This window comes from Sminthopsis crassicaudata, chromosome 6, assembly GCF_048593235.1.
Source record: "Sminthopsis crassicaudata isolate SCR6 chromosome 6, ASM4859323v1, whole genome shotgun sequence".
NCBI classification, from domain to species: Eukaryota; Metazoa; Chordata; class Mammalia; order Dasyuromorphia; family Dasyuridae; genus Sminthopsis; species Sminthopsis crassicaudata.
The window spans coordinates 249,482,379-249,499,879 of NC_133622.1; the positions used below are offsets into that span (position 1 = coordinate 249,482,379).

General features: G+C 50.0%; 1 long non-coding RNA gene across 1 annotated transcript; it reads left to right on the plus strand.

Moving 5' to 3' along the window:
* LOC141545953 (uncharacterized) lies at window positions 1–5,131 on the plus strand. The gene is made up of 3 exons (XR_012483191.1): window positions 1–1,355; window positions 2,498–2,751; window positions 4,013–5,131. It is a non-coding gene; the product is annotated as an uncharacterized LOC141545953 (long non-coding RNA).
* Window positions 5,132–17,501: the final 12,370 nt, after the last annotated feature.

Genomic DNA, 17,501 nt, shown 5'->3' on the forward strand with positions numbered 1-17,501 from the left:
GGGCGCGGAGGGGGCAGCTGGAGCAAAGTGCAGCTGCTTCTTCCTTCAGGAAAAAGAACAACTGGCTCTGCCCCGCCCCCACCCCTCTCCCCAGGCTGAGGGACTTGGATGCTCTTGTCCGTGTGTCCTTGCGTGCCTTGTGCGTTTGCCCGTGGCTACGTGTGTGCGGGGGTGGGGGGGGTGACCACTGGCTAAGAAGCAGGGGTCTGACCCAGGCCCTCTCTCCCTTCCAGAGTTTTCTAAACCTGGCCACCCCAGGGCAGCCACAGCCCACTCCTCCCCGCCCAGCTCAGGTCAGGCTGGAGGCCACGTCCCCTCCCCCCTCCCCAGACCACCGGATGATCCTGCCTCCTTCTCGGGCTCCGTCACCCCCACCCCTTTCCTGGTCCCTTTGTCCTCTCCGTGGCCCGAGACACCTTGGCTCTTTTTCTGGTCCCCTGGGCCTGGGTGGCTCCTGGGGAGAGTCTTCCCCTGAGACTCGGGGCCCTGCAGCACCCTGAGTGTCCTGGAGGGACTCTGTGAATCTGGGGGGCTGCAGGGGGAGAAGGAGGAGGAGGAGGAGGAAAGCAGGCAGACTCCGCCCCTTCCCACCTGCTGCAGCCCCCCCCCAGCTGGCCCCCTCCTTTGTGCGGAGCCACACAAAGGACAAGGGGCCCCAGGCACAGGCCATCTGCTCCCTGCAGCCCTGAGGCTCTTAAAGGGACAGCACCCCCTCCTCACCTCCCAACCCCCCCCACTGGGGTTGGGGAAGGTCCCAGCGAGATGAGGGCGAGTGAGCCCTCTGTCCCTCCTCTCCTCCCGCCGCCCCTGCCCTTAACTCGCCATCACCCCTTCTCCTTGAGCAGCCAGAGCCTCCTCACACCCTCCCCCCTCCCCAGATTGGAAAGACTAGGAAAGAGGGACAGAGCTGGAAAAGCCAGAGCAGGTTGTCTGCTTCCAGGCCCCCCAAAGCGCGAAGCATCTCTGGGGGAGCCGTAAGGGGCGCTGGGGCTTTCCTCAGGCCAGCCCCTGCCCGTGGGAAAGGGATGGCCAATACCCCTCCCCCAACCTGCCTCACCAACTCTGACCTCTCTCTAAATGTCAGCCCTCCAGCATTTATTAGGCACCCACTGTGTGCCAGACACCGGGCCACTGGACATAATGCCCCCAGATCCTTTTTGTCAACTGAAATTTCTATGAAAACTTTGCCAGGTTTTTTCCTCACAAGAACGGGAGGAGGCTTCGGGCCAGCCTGTTTTACAGAGGAGGAAACTGAGGCTCCTAGGACCGAAAGCATGTGGCCTGGCAGCTCTAAGCCGCCTGTGTGAGGACCGCAGTTCCAGCCCCTTCCCATTCCACAGCGGCAGCTCTCCGAGGTAGAAGAATGGCAGGGAGGCGGAGGGGGGGGCTGGGAAGGTGGGGAGCATTCACTCCTGAGAACTAAAGGCGAGCGGGCCTCAATGGCAGTGTGGTCAGCTGGGGGGGCTCAGGAGGGGCCCCAGGAGGGCTGGCGGAATGGAGGGGGAGGGAAGGGGAACTCAAAATGATTAGGTGGAGAGAATGGGGGGGCTGCCGGAGGAGATGGATAGCCAAGGGGGCTGCGAGGGGGGGAACCATTTGGGAGGCCGAGGGCTTTGAGAGGACTGCCTGCTGGGAGCTGGGGGAGGGGAAGTGGCGAGCCCAGACAGAAGGACATTTAGGGTAATTGATGCAGAGGGGAGTCAGGGAGGGGGGTAGGGTGTGAGCTGAAGGAGAGAGGGGGGGAGGGGAGGTGGTCCAGAGGAGGCGAGATTTCCAGGGAGTCGTGTGGCTGGGCGGGGAGAGGGGGAGGGGTGTCCTGCTAGGGGACAAGGGATTGGGTTTGGAAAGCCAGGCTTGGAGCTGTGTGGGGGCTGGGGGGGGGGGAACACTGGGGCCAGGAGCAAAGGGCAGAGCCCTGGGGGAGGGGAGGCCCCAGAGAAGGCCTGGAGCTTTTGTGAGTAGTGGGCTTGGGAGAGAGACACGCAGCCCCTGCCCCCCAGGAGCCTCTTCCCAGGAGCCAACGGGCCCCAGCCTGGGAATGGCTCCCCCCCACCCCTCTTCCAAGCTCTAGAGAGAGAGAAATCCCTCTAAGGGTCCAGGTGCCTCAGCGCCCAGAACCTTCCTCGGGCTGGCAGAGCCGTTGGCTGCCCCCCCCCCCCAGCTTGGGGCCTGCCCGATGCCCCATCCTTCCCCAGGGCCGGGGGGGGGGAGGCCTCCGGCTCTCTGCACCAGGGCCTGGCAGGGGGCAAGGAGTGATCCTGGCACCTCAAGGAGGAGGAGGAGGAGGGCGAGGGGTCAGAAATTAGAGCCTAGGTCCAGGAAATTGGACTCCGGGAGGCAGAAGGAAGCAGGGGTGAAAGGGCCAAGAGTAAACAAAGCAGACGTGGGGGGACTCCGGGGGAGGCGGCCCTGAACCCCAGGCCCTGCCCAGTCCCAGGGAGGGAGGAAGAGGAGGATGAGAAGAGGAAGGCGAGCCCTGACTGCCCACCCCTGCCAGGATTCCGGGCTTGCCCTAGCGGTTTCTGCCATGGGCCCAGCGCCCCCTGGTGGCCCTCTCCCTCGAGCTGGGCACAAGCCCCCCCGCCGCGTTTTGAATGAAGATGGAGACTGGAATGATGAGATGTTTCCTAATCTACTGTGAGATGGCGAGAGCTCTTTGTGCCAGTAATTACGGCCAACTGTATACAGGGCGACCTGGGGCAATCAGAGAAGAAATCCAGAAGAAGCTCTGCAAAAGGCTTCTTGAAGAAGGTGGGATTGGGGTCTCAAATCAATTCAATATACATTTATTAAGCACCTACTATATGCAGGCTCCAGGAATACAAGCAGCAAAAGACAGTCCCTGTCCCAGAGAACTTCCAGGCTCATGGTGGAAACAGCACATGGACACAAAGCAGGCCGGAGAAGCAGCCGATAAAGAGGGAATGATGAGAAGGGAGAGGGTGGGAGCTTGGCCTGGAGTGGAGGAGGGAGAGCCTTCTGGACATAGGGGAAAAGTGTGGCTCTGAGAGATGGAGGGCTTGTTTATGGGACAGTGCGGAGGCTGCTGGGATAGAAGGGGGGGCTAAGGAACAAAAAGCCTGGAAAGGTAGGAGGGGAATGTGTCACAAAGGGCTTTGAAGGCCCGGCGGAGCACTTTGTATTTACTTCTGCAGGCCAGAGAGCCACGGAAATTTACCAGGGGGAGGGGGTTGTCACAGGGTCAGCCCTGCATTTTCAGAAAGTGGTTCTAGGACTGAATGGAGACTGGGTCGGAGTGAGGGATTTGCGAAAGGGACGAAGACTGGCGGGCTGTGGCAATGTGCCAGGAAGTGCAGGAGGAGGAGGCTGGGCCAGAAAAGAGAAGGGGGAATCCGGAAGAGAAGGGATAAAGGGGGAATGACAGGAGTGATTGATAAATGATTGGCCATGGGGGGGGACGGGACGGGAGGTGACAGCTGAGTGGGACATTAATGTTTACACGCTAAAAATACATATAAATAATCTATCAATATATGTGCGTAAATACATGTAGAACAGACATGCGAGTCAGACACCGATAGTAAATCATAGTTTTTGCAGCAGCCACATTCAGTTCTAAGACCCCGCATGGGATCGAGAAGCTGGGATAGTCCAGGGGGAGGGAGGAGGAGGAGGAGGAGGGTAGTTCTGGAAGTGGGGAGGTGACGGTGACTGCACAGCATCTCGCTCTGCTGCCTAATGGGCAGTTACAGATGGGAGGTCACATCTGGGTGGAGGTCAGCAGAGAGATTAGAGGACGGGAGAGCTGAGTGTTCTCCACACAGGGATGAGAAGTGAATCCACGGTAGCTCTTGAGATGGGAGGGAGAGGGAGAAGATGGGGGAGGGAGAGGGAGAAGATGGCCCAAGATGGAGCCTTGGGGCCCCCCGCCGAGTGCCCTCATCCCCTCCTCGGCCACCCTCACCGGCTGCCTTTTATGCCCTCTGCCCCATTAGGAAGGGATGAGCTTGCTCAATTTCTCTCTGCTTACCGTTTTATTCCTGTCCCCTAGGATACCAGCCGGCCCGTTGGAATAACGCCTGCCCATTGGCCTCTGCATGTGGACAAGAATCCAGCGATGGAGGCAGTGGAGAAGTCAGAGGTGCAGGACAGAAGGCCGGGAAAACAACAGCGCGTGAAAATTTGGGGAGAAGAGAGGGCGAGGGACGCGGCAGGGGCGGCAGAGATGAGGGGAGGGGGAGAACAGAGGCGAGGCCTGGGGTTTCACAACTAACAGGTGAGGAGTAGCTCGGGAGAGAGCAGCTTCGCAGAGCTGAAGGATGAATCCGTGAGAACACGGGGGAGCCAGGCACTTGTGCTTGGGGCTTCCTGGGGGGGAGACAAAGGAAAGCTATGAAACTGCTGCTTCTTGCATCTTTATATTCTAAGATAGGGCTTTGAAGGGTGGCTAGCTAGCCCTATGGTTAGAGAGCTGTGGTCCTGGAGTCAGGAGTTCAGATGTGACCCTCAGACACTTAATACTTCCTAGCTGGGCGACCCTGATTATATGATTTATTTAATCCCAATTGCCTCACAAAACAAAACAAAAAACCACATTCTAGTTAATTAACGAATTGATCAATTTAATTGCTGTGAAAGAAATTTTGACAGAGCATGAAGTGGGGAGCCAGGAAGGCCAGAATCCTTTTCCCCCGATCTAGGCCTTATTCAGTGTCATTCATTTATCAGATCACTCTGTGATCCTCCCCATTTTCTTTGTTTCCCTGGTTTCCATGGCCAGAGAATCCATCACCTAGGGACCAGACAAGGTAGGGATGAGCCCTGGATCCTTGGCTGGTCCTTGGAAAGCAGATGGAGTTTGCGACTGGGCCGTCCTTGGAACCTCAGCAGTGAGATCAGGCCTCTGAGAGCTGGAGCTCTGGTGGTCTCGGGATTTAAGCCCCCGGGTCGCCTTTCTGCTGGGATGCAGCACCCAGGACAGCTGCAGGGCTAATAAACTGTAATGGGTGTAAGAGGGCTCAGGGAACTGGAGGTTCTGCTCTCCCTCGGCCCAGTTCTTCTAAGGTGGACAGGCCGGACAGGCATTTGTCCTGCCGCTTTATCCTGATCTATGCTAGTCATTACTTGTCCTTTGAAAGAGAGAAAGAAAGAAAAAAGAAAAAGAAAGAAAAGGGAGAAAGGAAGGAAGGAAGGGAGGGAGGGAGGGAGGGAGGGAGGGAGGAAGGAAGGAAGGAAGGAAGGAAGGAGGGAAGGAAGGGAGAGAGGGAGGGAGGAAGGAAGGGAGAGAGGGAGGGAGGAAGGAAGGAAGGAAGGAAGGAAGGAAGGAAGGAAGGAGGGAAGGAAGGAAGGAAGGAAGGAAGGAAGGAAGGAAGGAAGGAAGGAAGGAAGGAAGGAAGGAAGGAAGGAAGGAAGGAAGGAAGGAAGGGAGAGAGGGAGGGAGAGAGGGAGGGAGGAAGGAAGGAAGGAAGGAAGGAAGGAAGGAGGGAAGGAGGGAAAGGGGGAACTGAGCTGCCGCGGAGCCCAGGGCTACTCGAGAACCCCAGCTTTGGGCCTCTGTCTTGGACTGCCAGACTCTCAAGAGGAGACTCCCACTTTTTTCTCTCTCTTTCTGTGGCTCTGCTTTGTCCCCCCAGGAGCCGAGGGAAAATCATTTAAAGAGAGAGGAGGCTCGATTCAAATCTAGACTCTTCCCCAAAGATAGCAGAGAGCTGCTCATTTCCTGTGGAGCAGATACAGAACAGCCATTTATTTCCTCTGTACAAAAGAAATGTTTGAGACACAAAAGACGATGGGTCAACAAATAGTCAGCAAGCACTTATTAGGGACCAGGTGCTCCCCTAAGCTCCCGGGCTACAAAAAGGGGTAACAGGCAGTTTCTGCCCAGAGAGCTTCCAGGCTAATGGGGGCAACCCTATGCACACAGACATAGATTAAGCAAGCCCATAAAGGAGAAGGAGGGCGCTGGGACCCAGGCGGGGAGGAAGGCTTCCTCTACAAGGTGAGATTTTAGTTGGGACTTCAAGGAACCGGGAGGTTAAAAGGGAAGAGGGCAAAAATACCCCCAGCTGAGAGATGGAGGATCTTTTTTTTTCACAGAACCTCCCTAAGCCAGCGCACCATGCCCGAGAGCTTGGGGGGGGGGGTTATGGTATAAGAGGACTGGAAAGGGGGGGAGGTGATGAAAGACTGACTATCAGGCAGAGTGTTTAGGAAGCCAGAGACAGCTCCCAGAGTTTATTATCGGCAGACGTTATTATCAGCAAAACTTCCACCGGAAAAGGTTAATTCCGAGCTCCCCTTGGAAGAAGGGATTGAAAGCGTCCCGATGCGTCCTATTTCACCCAGTGCGCCCCCTTCCCTTCGGCGCGGCGGCTCCCCCCCCCCAGGCCTGTGCACATACAGCGGCTGCTGCAAAACTCCCTGGTCTGCAGCCAGAGCGAGGCCGGAGAAGGCCCAGGTTCCCTCCCGGACGGAAGGCAGCCATCCCGGGCCCAGAAAAAAGGCCAGAAATTTGGATGGGCTAGCTCTAAAGGGAGGGGAAGGGGCAGGAGAAGCTGAGGGGGGGAGGCTATCCTGCTTCTCCCCCCTCCAGCCCCGAGCTGGAGAATTCTGAGGGACGTTTCCTTCCTTTTTTGGCTCCGGTTTCTCTGGTGCAGAAGGGAATTGTATACATGTGTTTAAACGCATTGCATTTAACGTTTATTTTTCATATGTATACTATATATTGGATTGCTTGCCATCTAGGGGAGGGGAAAATCGGAAACACGAGACTCTGCAAGGGTCAAGGTTGAAAAATTATCCTGCGGATGTTTTCCAAATAAAAAGCTTTATTTCAATAAAAAAAAGAGAGAGAATTTTGAGTGAAAGTTAGAGGAGCTAGGGAAGCTGCCTGTTAAGGAGGGAGCTCCCTCTCAAGATGGAGGGAGTCCGAAAGGAAAAGCGAGTTTATTAACCCTGGAGGACGAGTTCTAGAGAGCGCTGGGAAAGTGCACAGAGACCCGGAGTTTGGAAGCAAACCTGGGGGAGGGGAGGGGAAGGAGGCGTCCGCAGTGGGGGTGGGGGATGGGCTCTGGCCAATGGCAGCCAGGAGGTCAGAATTCCAAGGATGGGGAGGGTGATGGCGGGAGGGGGAGCCTGCCAAGCTTTGTGGAATGGGTCCAACCAGAGTTCCGAGTCATCGGAAGGAGGTCATTTAAAGGAGGGAAGCCATCAAAAGCCGCCTCTCCCTCAAGATCCAGCCTGGTAGCCATGAGAAGGTTAAATATTGGGGGGAGGGGCTCCGCGGGGTCACTTCACCCCACGAAAGAGCAGAAGCAGCTACGATCTGGGGGAGTCTGGGGAAGCCTCCTATTCCAAGGGAGTCTGAGCTGATCAAAGCAGACAGGAAGAGAAGGTAAGAGAGGGAGACTGCAGGCAAGTAAGAAGGGAAGATCGATGAAAGCCAGATGGAAAAATAGAGGAACTCGTTTATCAAGTGCTTCCGGTGTCCCAGGCCCTGCCCTCAGTGTGGGAATGTAAGCCACTAGAGTGATTCCTGACCTCTGGGAGCTTATATTCTAATGGGAAAAGTCAGCCCGTGAATGGGCCCCAGGGGAACAGGTGATAGGATGCACCAGTGGTTTGAGCCAGCTTTGAAGCCTGTCCGGAGGAACTGCTGGAGGCCCGAGGCTTGGGGTGCCATCGCCCTGGCCCGGGGCTCCCTGAGAAAGAAATCCAAGCTAGAGAGGCGGCCGAAAACAGTTCAGGCGCCGGCTGCCACAACCGCCATCCCTGGGGAGCGGGAGAACACAGGAGCCTTTTCCTCTTAGTCTGAGAGAGAGCCTGCCAGAGAAGGCCAGAGACTCCGAGGGCCGGCACGGGCGGGGGATTATGGGATCAATAAGGAAATGGCTTTGTCTGCCCGCGGGAGAATCCTTCGGTCCCAGAGGTGGGCAGGGCAGCGCAGCTGGGCTTAAATCTGCTTTTTTTTTTAAAAAGACTCTTTCTCTTCTTTTCTTTTTTATTACAGCTTTTTATTTACAATTAAATGTGCTTTTGCTCCTGGGAGGTCACCCGGCCCCACCAGCGGGAGAGGAGCAGGAGGTTTGAACTCGGGCCTCCCTCCCTCCCTCCCTAACGGACCCGCAGTATCTTATCGGAGAAAGTCCCGCCTTAAGCGAGCAGATTATCACTCCGTCCCAGGGCCGGGGAGTGAGAGTAAGTGAAGGGCGGGGAGGAGACCGGGGTCCGAAAATACCAAAGCGGGAGCCGCCTCCCCCCTTTCCCCGCCCCTCCTCCGCCGTCCAATCAGCTGCCAGTCCCGTCAGGGCCTGCTCTAGGACTCGGATCCGCTCCTTCCTGGCCCCGCGGCCCGGCTGAGGAAGTAGAGGTTGCGAGGCGCTGGATACAATGAATGAAAAAGTAGCTGCTGGCGCTACAATGTAGCGCGGGGCGAGGATACAAATGGATACAAGGTAGCGGCCGCAGCCTCTGCAGTCTCAGGCGGGGAGGCCCCTCGGCGGCCGCAGACTCTGCAGTCTCAGGCGGGGAGGCCTCTCGGCGGCCGCCTCCTTCAGCCCGGGCCTGGATCCGCTCCAAGCCCAGGAAGCCCACCGCCCCCGGGCGGGCTGGGGACCGCTCTCATTGTTGGGAACCGGAAGGGAGCCCGCGTCTGCCTCCTGGCTACGCCCCTCCCCCACCCCCACGTTCCGGGTTCTGTCCTCTGGGGCCCTACAGATGAAATTTAACCCCTCGGCCACCTGACAGCACTCAAAATAATAACAGCTGTCATCTGGGTACCACTTTAAGCCTTCCAAACCCTCCTTTAGCTCATTTAAACCTCACTCCACCAAAGGAGGGAGCACCGAGAGGATCACTCTTTACAAATGAGGCCGTCGAGGCTGGCAGAGATTAAGGATATAGGGAGTGGATCGCAGCTGAGTTAGTGCCCCAAAGCCAGGGCACACAGTAGGCACTAAATAAGTGTTTGATGAATCGATTATCTACCATGCAAACAGGAGACAAGACAATGGCTGGTTATTATTAGAGTAGCACTTTTAGGGTTCTACACAGCACTCTGGACCTTTCCCTCCCCTTCCTGGCCCCTGGTATCTCTCACGGGCCTTAATATTTTGACTCATCTCATTGGGTGTCTAGGAGAGGCAACATGGCGCAGGAAAGGCCTGGGGCCCCCTGTTCCGGTCCCTGCTCCAATATCTGTGAGCTGTGTGACCTCAGACAGATTTCTTGACATTTCTGAATTCTACTTTCCTCAGCGGGAAATGTGCCACAGAGCTATTTGTATGACTTACTTCCCAAGAAAATCAGGATGCATACACTTTGTCATTATTGCTCCCCCAACTCTGGGACCATGTACCCTGTGAAGCCTTCCCTGCTCCCCAATAGTTAGTGCTCTCCTCCCAGTCCCTGCTTCCCACAATGCCTTGTGTTTTCTCCTTAGGTTTGTGTATTATAATCTCAGTAGAATAAAAACTCCCTGAGTAGTAATTCTGTGAAACCCTCCCTGCTCCCCAATAGTTAGTGCTCTCCTCTCAGTCCCTGCCTCCCACAATGCCTTGCGTTTTCTCCTTAGGTTTAAGTATTATAACCTTCTCATGCAGAATAGAAAATCTCTGAGGTAGGGATCCTTCCATTTTTGCACATGGGTCCCCCAAACCCAGTACTGGGCCTGGCACATGTGGCCATTCAGGAGTGTCCAACTCAATCCCAGTTTGCCATGAATATCTTCCTGACTCTGGGCAAGCTCCAGGCCCTATGTACTGTGCCACCTAGCTGATACAGGGCACACTGCTATCTTCCTTCTTTCCTCGGAATCTTGGGGTTCACAGGCTACATTTCTTTTTTTTTTTTTTTTTTTTTTTTTTATTATATATATATATATATATATTTTATAATATTATCCCTTGTATTCATTTTTCCAATTTACCCCCCCTCCCTCTATTCCCTCCCCCCGACGACAGGCAATACCATACATTTTACATGTGTTACAATATAGTCTAGGTACAATACATGTGTGCGAATATCACTTTCTTGTTGCACAATAAACATTAGATTCCGAAGGTACATGCAACCTGGGCAGACAGATATTAGTGCTAACAATTTACATTCGCTTCCCAGTGTTCCTTCTCTGGGTATAGTCATCTCTGTCCATCATTGATCAACTGGAAGTGAGTTGGATCTTCTTTATGTTGAAGATTTCCACTTCCATCAGAATACATCCTCATACAGCATTGTTGTTGAAGTGTACAGTGATCTTCTGGTTCTGCTCATTTCACTCAGCATCAGTTGATTTAAGTCTCTCCAGACCTCTCTATATTCCTCCTGCTGGTCATTTCTTACCGAGCAATAATATTCCATAACCTTCATATACCACAATTTACCCAACCATTCTCCAACTGATGGACATCCATTCATCCTCCAGTTTCTAGCTACAACAAAAAGAGCTGCCACAAACATTTTGGCACATATATGTCTCTTTCCGCTCTTTAGTATTTCTTTGGGATATAATCCCAGTAGTAGCGCTGCTGGGTCAAAGGGTATGCACAGTTTGATAACTTTTTGGGCATAATTCCAGATTGCTCTCCAGAATGGCTGGATTCTTTCACAACTCCACCAGCAATGTATTAGTGTCCCAGTTTCCCCACATCCCCTCCAACATTTGTCATTATTTGTTCCTGTCATCTTAGCCAATCTGACAGGTGTGTAGTGGTATCTCAGAGTGGTCTTAATTTGCATTTCTCTGATCAGTAGTGATTTGGAACACTCTTTCATGTGAGTGGATATAGTTTCAATTTCTTCCTCTGAGAATTGTCTGTTCATATCCTTTGACCATTTATCAATTGGAGAATGGTTCGGTTTCTTATAAATTATGGTCAGTTCTCTATATATTTTGGAAATGAGACCTTTGTCAGAACCTTTGTTTTTAAAAATATTTTCCCAATTTGTTACTTCCCTTCTAATCTTGTTTGCATTAGTATTGTTTGTACAGAAACTTTTTAGTTTGATGTAGTCAAAATCTTCTATTTTGTGATCAATAATGATCTCTAGTTCTCCTCTGGTCATAAATTCCTTCCTCCTCCACAAGTCTGAGAGGTAGATTATCCTCTGTTCCTCCAATCTATTTATTATCTCCCTCTTTATGCCTAAATCATGGACCCATTTTGATCTTATCTTGGTATATGGTGTTAAGTGTGGATCCATATCTAATTTCTGCCATACTAATTTCCAGTTTTCCCAACAGTTTTTTCCGAATAATGAATTTTTATCCCTAATGTTGGAATCTTTGGGTTTGTCAAAGATTAGATTGCTATAGATGTACCCTTTTTTGTCCTTTGTATCTAATCTGTTCCACTGATCTACCGGTCTATTTTGTAGCCAATACCAAATGGTTTTGGTGACTGCTGCTATATAATATAGCTTTAGATCAGGTACACTTAGACCACCTTCCTCTGAGTTTTTTTTCATTAGTTCCCTTGCAATTCTTGACCTTTTATTCTTCCATATGAATTTTGTTGTTATTTTTTCTAGGTCATTAAAATAGTTTCTTGGGAGTCTGATTGGTATAGCACTAAATAAATAGATTAGTTTGGGGAGTATTGTCATCTTTATTATATTCGCTCGGCCTATCCAAGAGCACTGAATGTCTTTCCAATTATTTAAATCTGATTTTATTTTTGTGGCAAGTGTTTTGTAATTTTTCTCATATAATTCCTGACTTTTCTTTGGTAGATGGATTCCCAAATATTTTATACTCTCAACATTTGTTTGGAATGGAATTTCTCTTTGTATCTCTTGCTGTTGCATTTTGTTAGTGATATATAAAAATGCCGAGGATTTATGTGGATTTATTTTGTATCCTGCCACTTTGCTGAAATTTTGAATTATTTCTAGTAGCTTTTTAGCAGAGTCTTTGGGGTTCTCTAAGTATACCATCATGTCATCTGCAAAAAGTGATAGTTTGATTTCCTCATTTCCTACTCTAATTCCTTGAATCTCTTTCTCGGCTCTTATTGCCGAGGCTAGCGTTTCTAGTACTATATTGAATAGTAATGGTGATAGTGGGCAACCTTGTTTCACTCCTGATCTTACAGGGAAAGGTTGCAGTTTATTTCTATTGCATATTATGCTTACTGACGGTCTTAAATATATACTCCTGATTATTCTAAGGAATAATCCATTTATTCCTATACTCTCAAGAGTTTTTAGTAGGAATGGATGTTGGATTTTGTCAAATGCTTTTTCTGCATCTATTGAGATGATCATATGGTTCTTATTAATTTGATTATTAATATGGTCAATTATATTAATAGTTTTCCTAATATTAAACCAGCCCTGCATTCCTGGAATAAATCCTACTTGATCATAGTGTATTATCTTGGAGATGATTTTCTGAAGTCTTTTTGCTAATATCTTATTTAAGATTTTAGCATCAATATTCATTAAGGAGATTGGTCTATAATTTTCTTTCTCAGTTTTCGATCTACCAGGTTTAGGTATCAGTACCATGTCTGTGTCATAAAAGGAGTTTGGTAGGACTCCTTCATCCCCTATTTTTTCAAATAATTTATATAACATTGGGGCTAATTGTTCTTTAAATGTTTGGTAGAATTCACATGTGAATCCATCTGGCCCTGGGGATTTTTTCCTGGGGAGTTGATTAATAGCTTGTTCTATTTCTTTTTCTGAAATGGGACTATTTAAGCAATTTATCTCCTCCTCTGTTAATCTAGGGAGCCTATATTTTTGGAGAAAGTCATCCATTTCACTTAAGTTATCAAATTTATTGGCATAAAGTTGGGCAAAGTAACTCCTTATTATTTCTCTAATTTCCTCTTCATTGGTGGAAAGATCCCCCTTTTCATTTGTAAGACTATCAATTTGATTTTCCTCTTTCTTTTTTTTGATCAAATTTACCAAAGGTTTATCTATTTTATTGGCTTTTTCATAAAACCAACTCTTGGTTTTATTTATTAATTCAATAGTTTTTTTACTTTCAATTTTATTGATTTCTCCTTTTAATTTTTGTATTTCGAGTTTAATTTTTGGTTGGGGGTTACAGGCTACATTTCTTAAGGATCCAGATCAAACCCAAATCATTCTGGTTCTCATTGGTTGGTCAACAAAATGTCCCAGGATGCACCCACTTGAGCTTATTATTATTATTTAATTTAGCCCTGATTGCCTCAGAATGAATATAGCAGTGATTATACTTTGGGCCAGAAATTCTAAGTCTCCCCCTCGGTTCTGATTCCATTTACTTGTTTGTTTGCCTGTTTATAATAAAGTAAAAGAAGGCCATTCTCTGCCTCATTTTTAACCTAGCCTTCCTGGCTGACTGGATATTGCCTTAATCAAACTGAGACCTCCACCACATCCCTCCAATCCTGATCCACATCCGGCCACCGGCCAGACGGCTCTGGAGGAGAAAGCGAGGCTGCTGACTTTGCCCAGCCCTGCCTCCCTGCAGTCCCATTCACCTGCATACCATGACATCACCTCCCTGATCTTGTCCTCTGCTGGGAGGAAGGACAAACAACTGCTATTTACATAGGCTTAGAAGTGCAAATAAGGGCTGCTAGGTGGCGCTATGGTGCATAGGGTGAGGGACCAGGAGTTGGAATACGGGATTCAAATGCAGCTTCAGCCACTTCCTAGGCAAGTCACTTCATTCTCTTTGCTTCAGTTTCCCCTTCTGTCAAATGAGCCGGAGGAGGAAACTATCATTCTAGTATCTTTGCCAAGAAAACCCCAGTGAGGTCACAAAGAGTCAGCCATGACTGAAACAAGTGAACCACAAAATTAGCTCACAAACTTTAGATGTCAATGGCCTCACTTTACAATTAAGGAGAAGAGTTTGGGGGAGGTAAGGGCCTTGTCCAGGGCCATACTGCCAGCAGAATTCCGGTCCAAGTTCCTCCCAAAGCCAGACCAGAGGTTGCAGTAGTGAGCTGCCCCTCTTGGGCATGGGAAAGACTCAACCATCTTCTACTTCCCACAGACCTCCATGGTGGGATTGCTCTCCCCCTCAGAGAATCCCCAGCTCCCACTGGAAGGCTTAGTTTCAATGCTGTCACATACAAGAGCCCCTTTCTCCTTTCCCCCAGCTGTACCACAGCCCCCACCACAATCCCCCATCTCAAATTACCATGAATTCTTTTCATATTTACCTTTCCATCCCTTCCGGTGGCCGAGAGTGGAGCGCCTCTGTGTCTCCAGCCCAGCTTTTGAGAAATCTTCTTGGGGAAGGGCAGAGAAAATGCAGAGGTGGGGGACCATGGGTGAGGAATGTTGGATAGACTTCCTGACCTTGTTTCAGCTAGTTTTGTCAAGCTGCTTTTCTTCTTTCTTCTAAGCTCTGGCTTATTATAAAGGAAAATATTATTATACATCATAATAAAGGAAAGGGAGAAAGTATATTTCATTTCAAATTTTTTTCAAATGAATATGAAATAAGTGATTTCAATACTTTATTACTTCAATACTTGAAATACTTTAAAAAAATTGGTTAAAACTGCTTGGATTGGAGTGAGGTAGGGAAGACCTTGAATGTCAGACAAGTCCAGATGGGTTGAAGGGCCCAGGGCTGTTTGGCTTGGAGAGGAGAAGGTGGGGGAGGGAGGGAGGGAGGGAAGCCTGAGAGCTTTGTGCCATATCTGAAGGTCTGTCATGCAGAAAAGGAATCTGATTTTCCTCAGTTTGGCCCCAGAGGACAGAATCCGGAGCAATGGGTACAGGGAGAGAGGCATATTTAGGGTTGGTATGGGGGAAAGCTTCTGAACAGCAGCTCAGTTCTGGAGTAATGGAGGCTGCCCCGTGGGGGGCTGGGTTTGAGGGTGGTGGAGGCTGCTTTGCAAGAGCCATGGCTGGGGGCAAATAGCTCTCCCTTCTAGGAGGACTTAAGGAGAGGCTGGGTAATCCTCCGAAGGAAACTCAAGGTCAATCATGCCTGGATCAAATGGCCTTCAAGGTCCCATCCAACCCAGGGATGTTAGGTTTCTGTAATGACTGTCCTGGGTGTTGTAAGTGCCCAAGCACCATAAAGTGCTCCAGGGCAGAGACTTTTGGGGTGCATTTTTGTTTGTTTTTGTTTTGTTTTTCTTTTTTGCTGAGGCATATTGGGGTTAAGTGACTTGCCCAGGATCACACAGCCAGCAAGTATTAAGTGTCTGAGATCAGACTTGAACTCAGGTCCTCCTGACTTCAGATCCGGTGCTCTAACCACTGCACAACCTAGCTGCCCCCAAGGTCCATAAATCTGTTTCATTTTGATGGCTGCACTACAGTAGAAGTGGTTTCCTTTGTAAGCCTGTGCATTTTATTTTCTGCCTTTGAAAGCATCCTCCTGAGAAAGGGGGCATAGATCCCACCAGCCTGGTGCACAAGCGTCCTGCACTCAGATTTCCAAGACAGAAGAGATCACCACAGGGGGGACAGCGGGGAAGGCTTCCCGGAGGCGAGGGATTCGAATCCAGGTGCCCTGGATTTCAGTCCTGAGAGCAGAGGCAGCTAGCTCTCTGCAGGCTCCATGTGCTCTTGGGTGCTATGGGGACAGATGGGATTGCTAAAATGATTCATTAATATAGAACAATTGTTCTAGTTTCCTGACAGCATCCTCCCACCTCACCTCTCTTCTGCAGAGCCTGAGCGATTTGGCAGTTGGAGAGAATGGGGAGAATGGAAGAAGGAGTCTTAGGAGCAGGAGGGCCCGCTAGATCAGGCACAGGGGGATCCACTAGATCAGGCACAGGGGACCCACTAGATCAGGCACAGGAGATCCACTAGATCAGGTGCAGGGGGGGCTCTAGATTAAATACAGGGGCGCCACTAGATCAGGCACAGGGGGGCCACTAGATCAGGCACAAAGAGTGCTGGAGCTTCCTGCTCCCTTAGGTCCTTTCCATATCTGCTCTTTTATGATCCACCAGTTCCAGGGGCAGGAACTTGACAATCTTCAAAGATTTAAAGGACTATCACAGGTATCAGGGGCCGACCTTGTTCTGCTTGGTCCAGGAGCTTCAAACCAGAAGCCGTGGGGAGAGGGGAAACGGGAACAGCCGAGTGAGACTGGAAGTGAGGAGACACTTCCCAATATAGCTGGAGCTGTCCCAAAATAGGGCTTTCTATTCAGCTAGGAGGACTATCTCAGGGGACGGGCTGTCCCCCACCCTCATCCTGATTAGAAATGTTCCAATGAATCTGGGCGACCGTGGGTGGGGAGTGGGGTGTCAAGTCAAGCGAACAAACATTTATAAAGTGCCTACTATGTGCCAGGCACTCTGCTAGGTGCTACAGATCCAAAGAAAGGACAAAATGGCCCCTCCTCTCCAGAAGGTTACAGCATAAAGAGAGCAACAATGTGCAGATGACTGTACAAACAAAATTAGAAGTGATTCTGAGAGAAGGGGAAAGCACTGAATTTTAGCTGGGATTGAAAGAAGCCAGGGAGGCGGGGAGGTGGCTATGAGGCGGGATGGCATTCCGTGCCAGGGTTCGTGTTCATGAGTTATATTAGGAGCCCTTTAATCTCCCTTCTGAGTCCAGGAAGTGGCTTTGGCCCTAAAGCATGGCATCCAGTGAGACAAGTTCCCCAAACGGGAAAAATGGCAGTAGAGAGGGATCAGCAGCTGCCCAAGTGGGATGTCCAGCCAAGGTTTCCAGGGTGTGTCCCTATCGACCTTCCCCAGCACCATGGGAGTAACTGCTATAACTCAGCCGAGACCCTGCCCGAAAATCCCAAAACTTGGCTGTCGGTTTTCCTTGAATGCTTCTTAAACTGAGAGAGAGAGAAGGATCTTGGGTAGGGAGAGAAGGAGAGAGGAGAAGATAGAGAAATAGACATGTTGCCACCTCTCGAAGCAGGGAGCAGCAGGGTAAGGTAAAAGATAAAAGGTCATGTTTCCCCAGATCAAGGATCCTCACCCTTTGGAGTATTGTAGACCCCTTGGGCAATTATTTCTCAGAGTAATTTTTTTAATGTATAAAATAAAATAATTTCAAAGGAAAATATATTGAAATAATTATTAAAATATCAATTTTTTAAAAACTCAAGTTCACAAGGCCCAAATTAAGAAGTTCTCAAGCCTGGTTTAGGGGTTCCCTCCTGATGTCTCTGTTACTAGGGAGGCTGAGGCTGGAGGACCTCTTGTGCTCAGAAATTTTGACCAAAAGAGTGTCTGCATCAAGTGTGCCACTAATGTGGTAAGGCCCTGAAGGGGACAGGCAAATGGTCATGGATGCGGCAGGTCAAAACTTTTGAGCCTGTTATCTTTGGGGCCAGACCTGTAAGTAGGTGCTGCACTTTTAGCCTACGAGAAATAGGGAGACCCAGTCTCCCCCAAAATTTTTCTTTAGAAAAGGTAGTGCTGGGGCAGCTAGATGGCACAGTGGATAGAACATTAGCCTTGAAGTCAGGAGGACTAAGTTCAAATGTGGTCTCAGAAACTTAACACTTTCTAGCTGTGTGACCCTGGACAAGTCACTTAACCTCAATGGCCTCAGCAGGAAAAAAAAAAAAAGAGAGAGAGAGAAGAATAGAAAAGGCA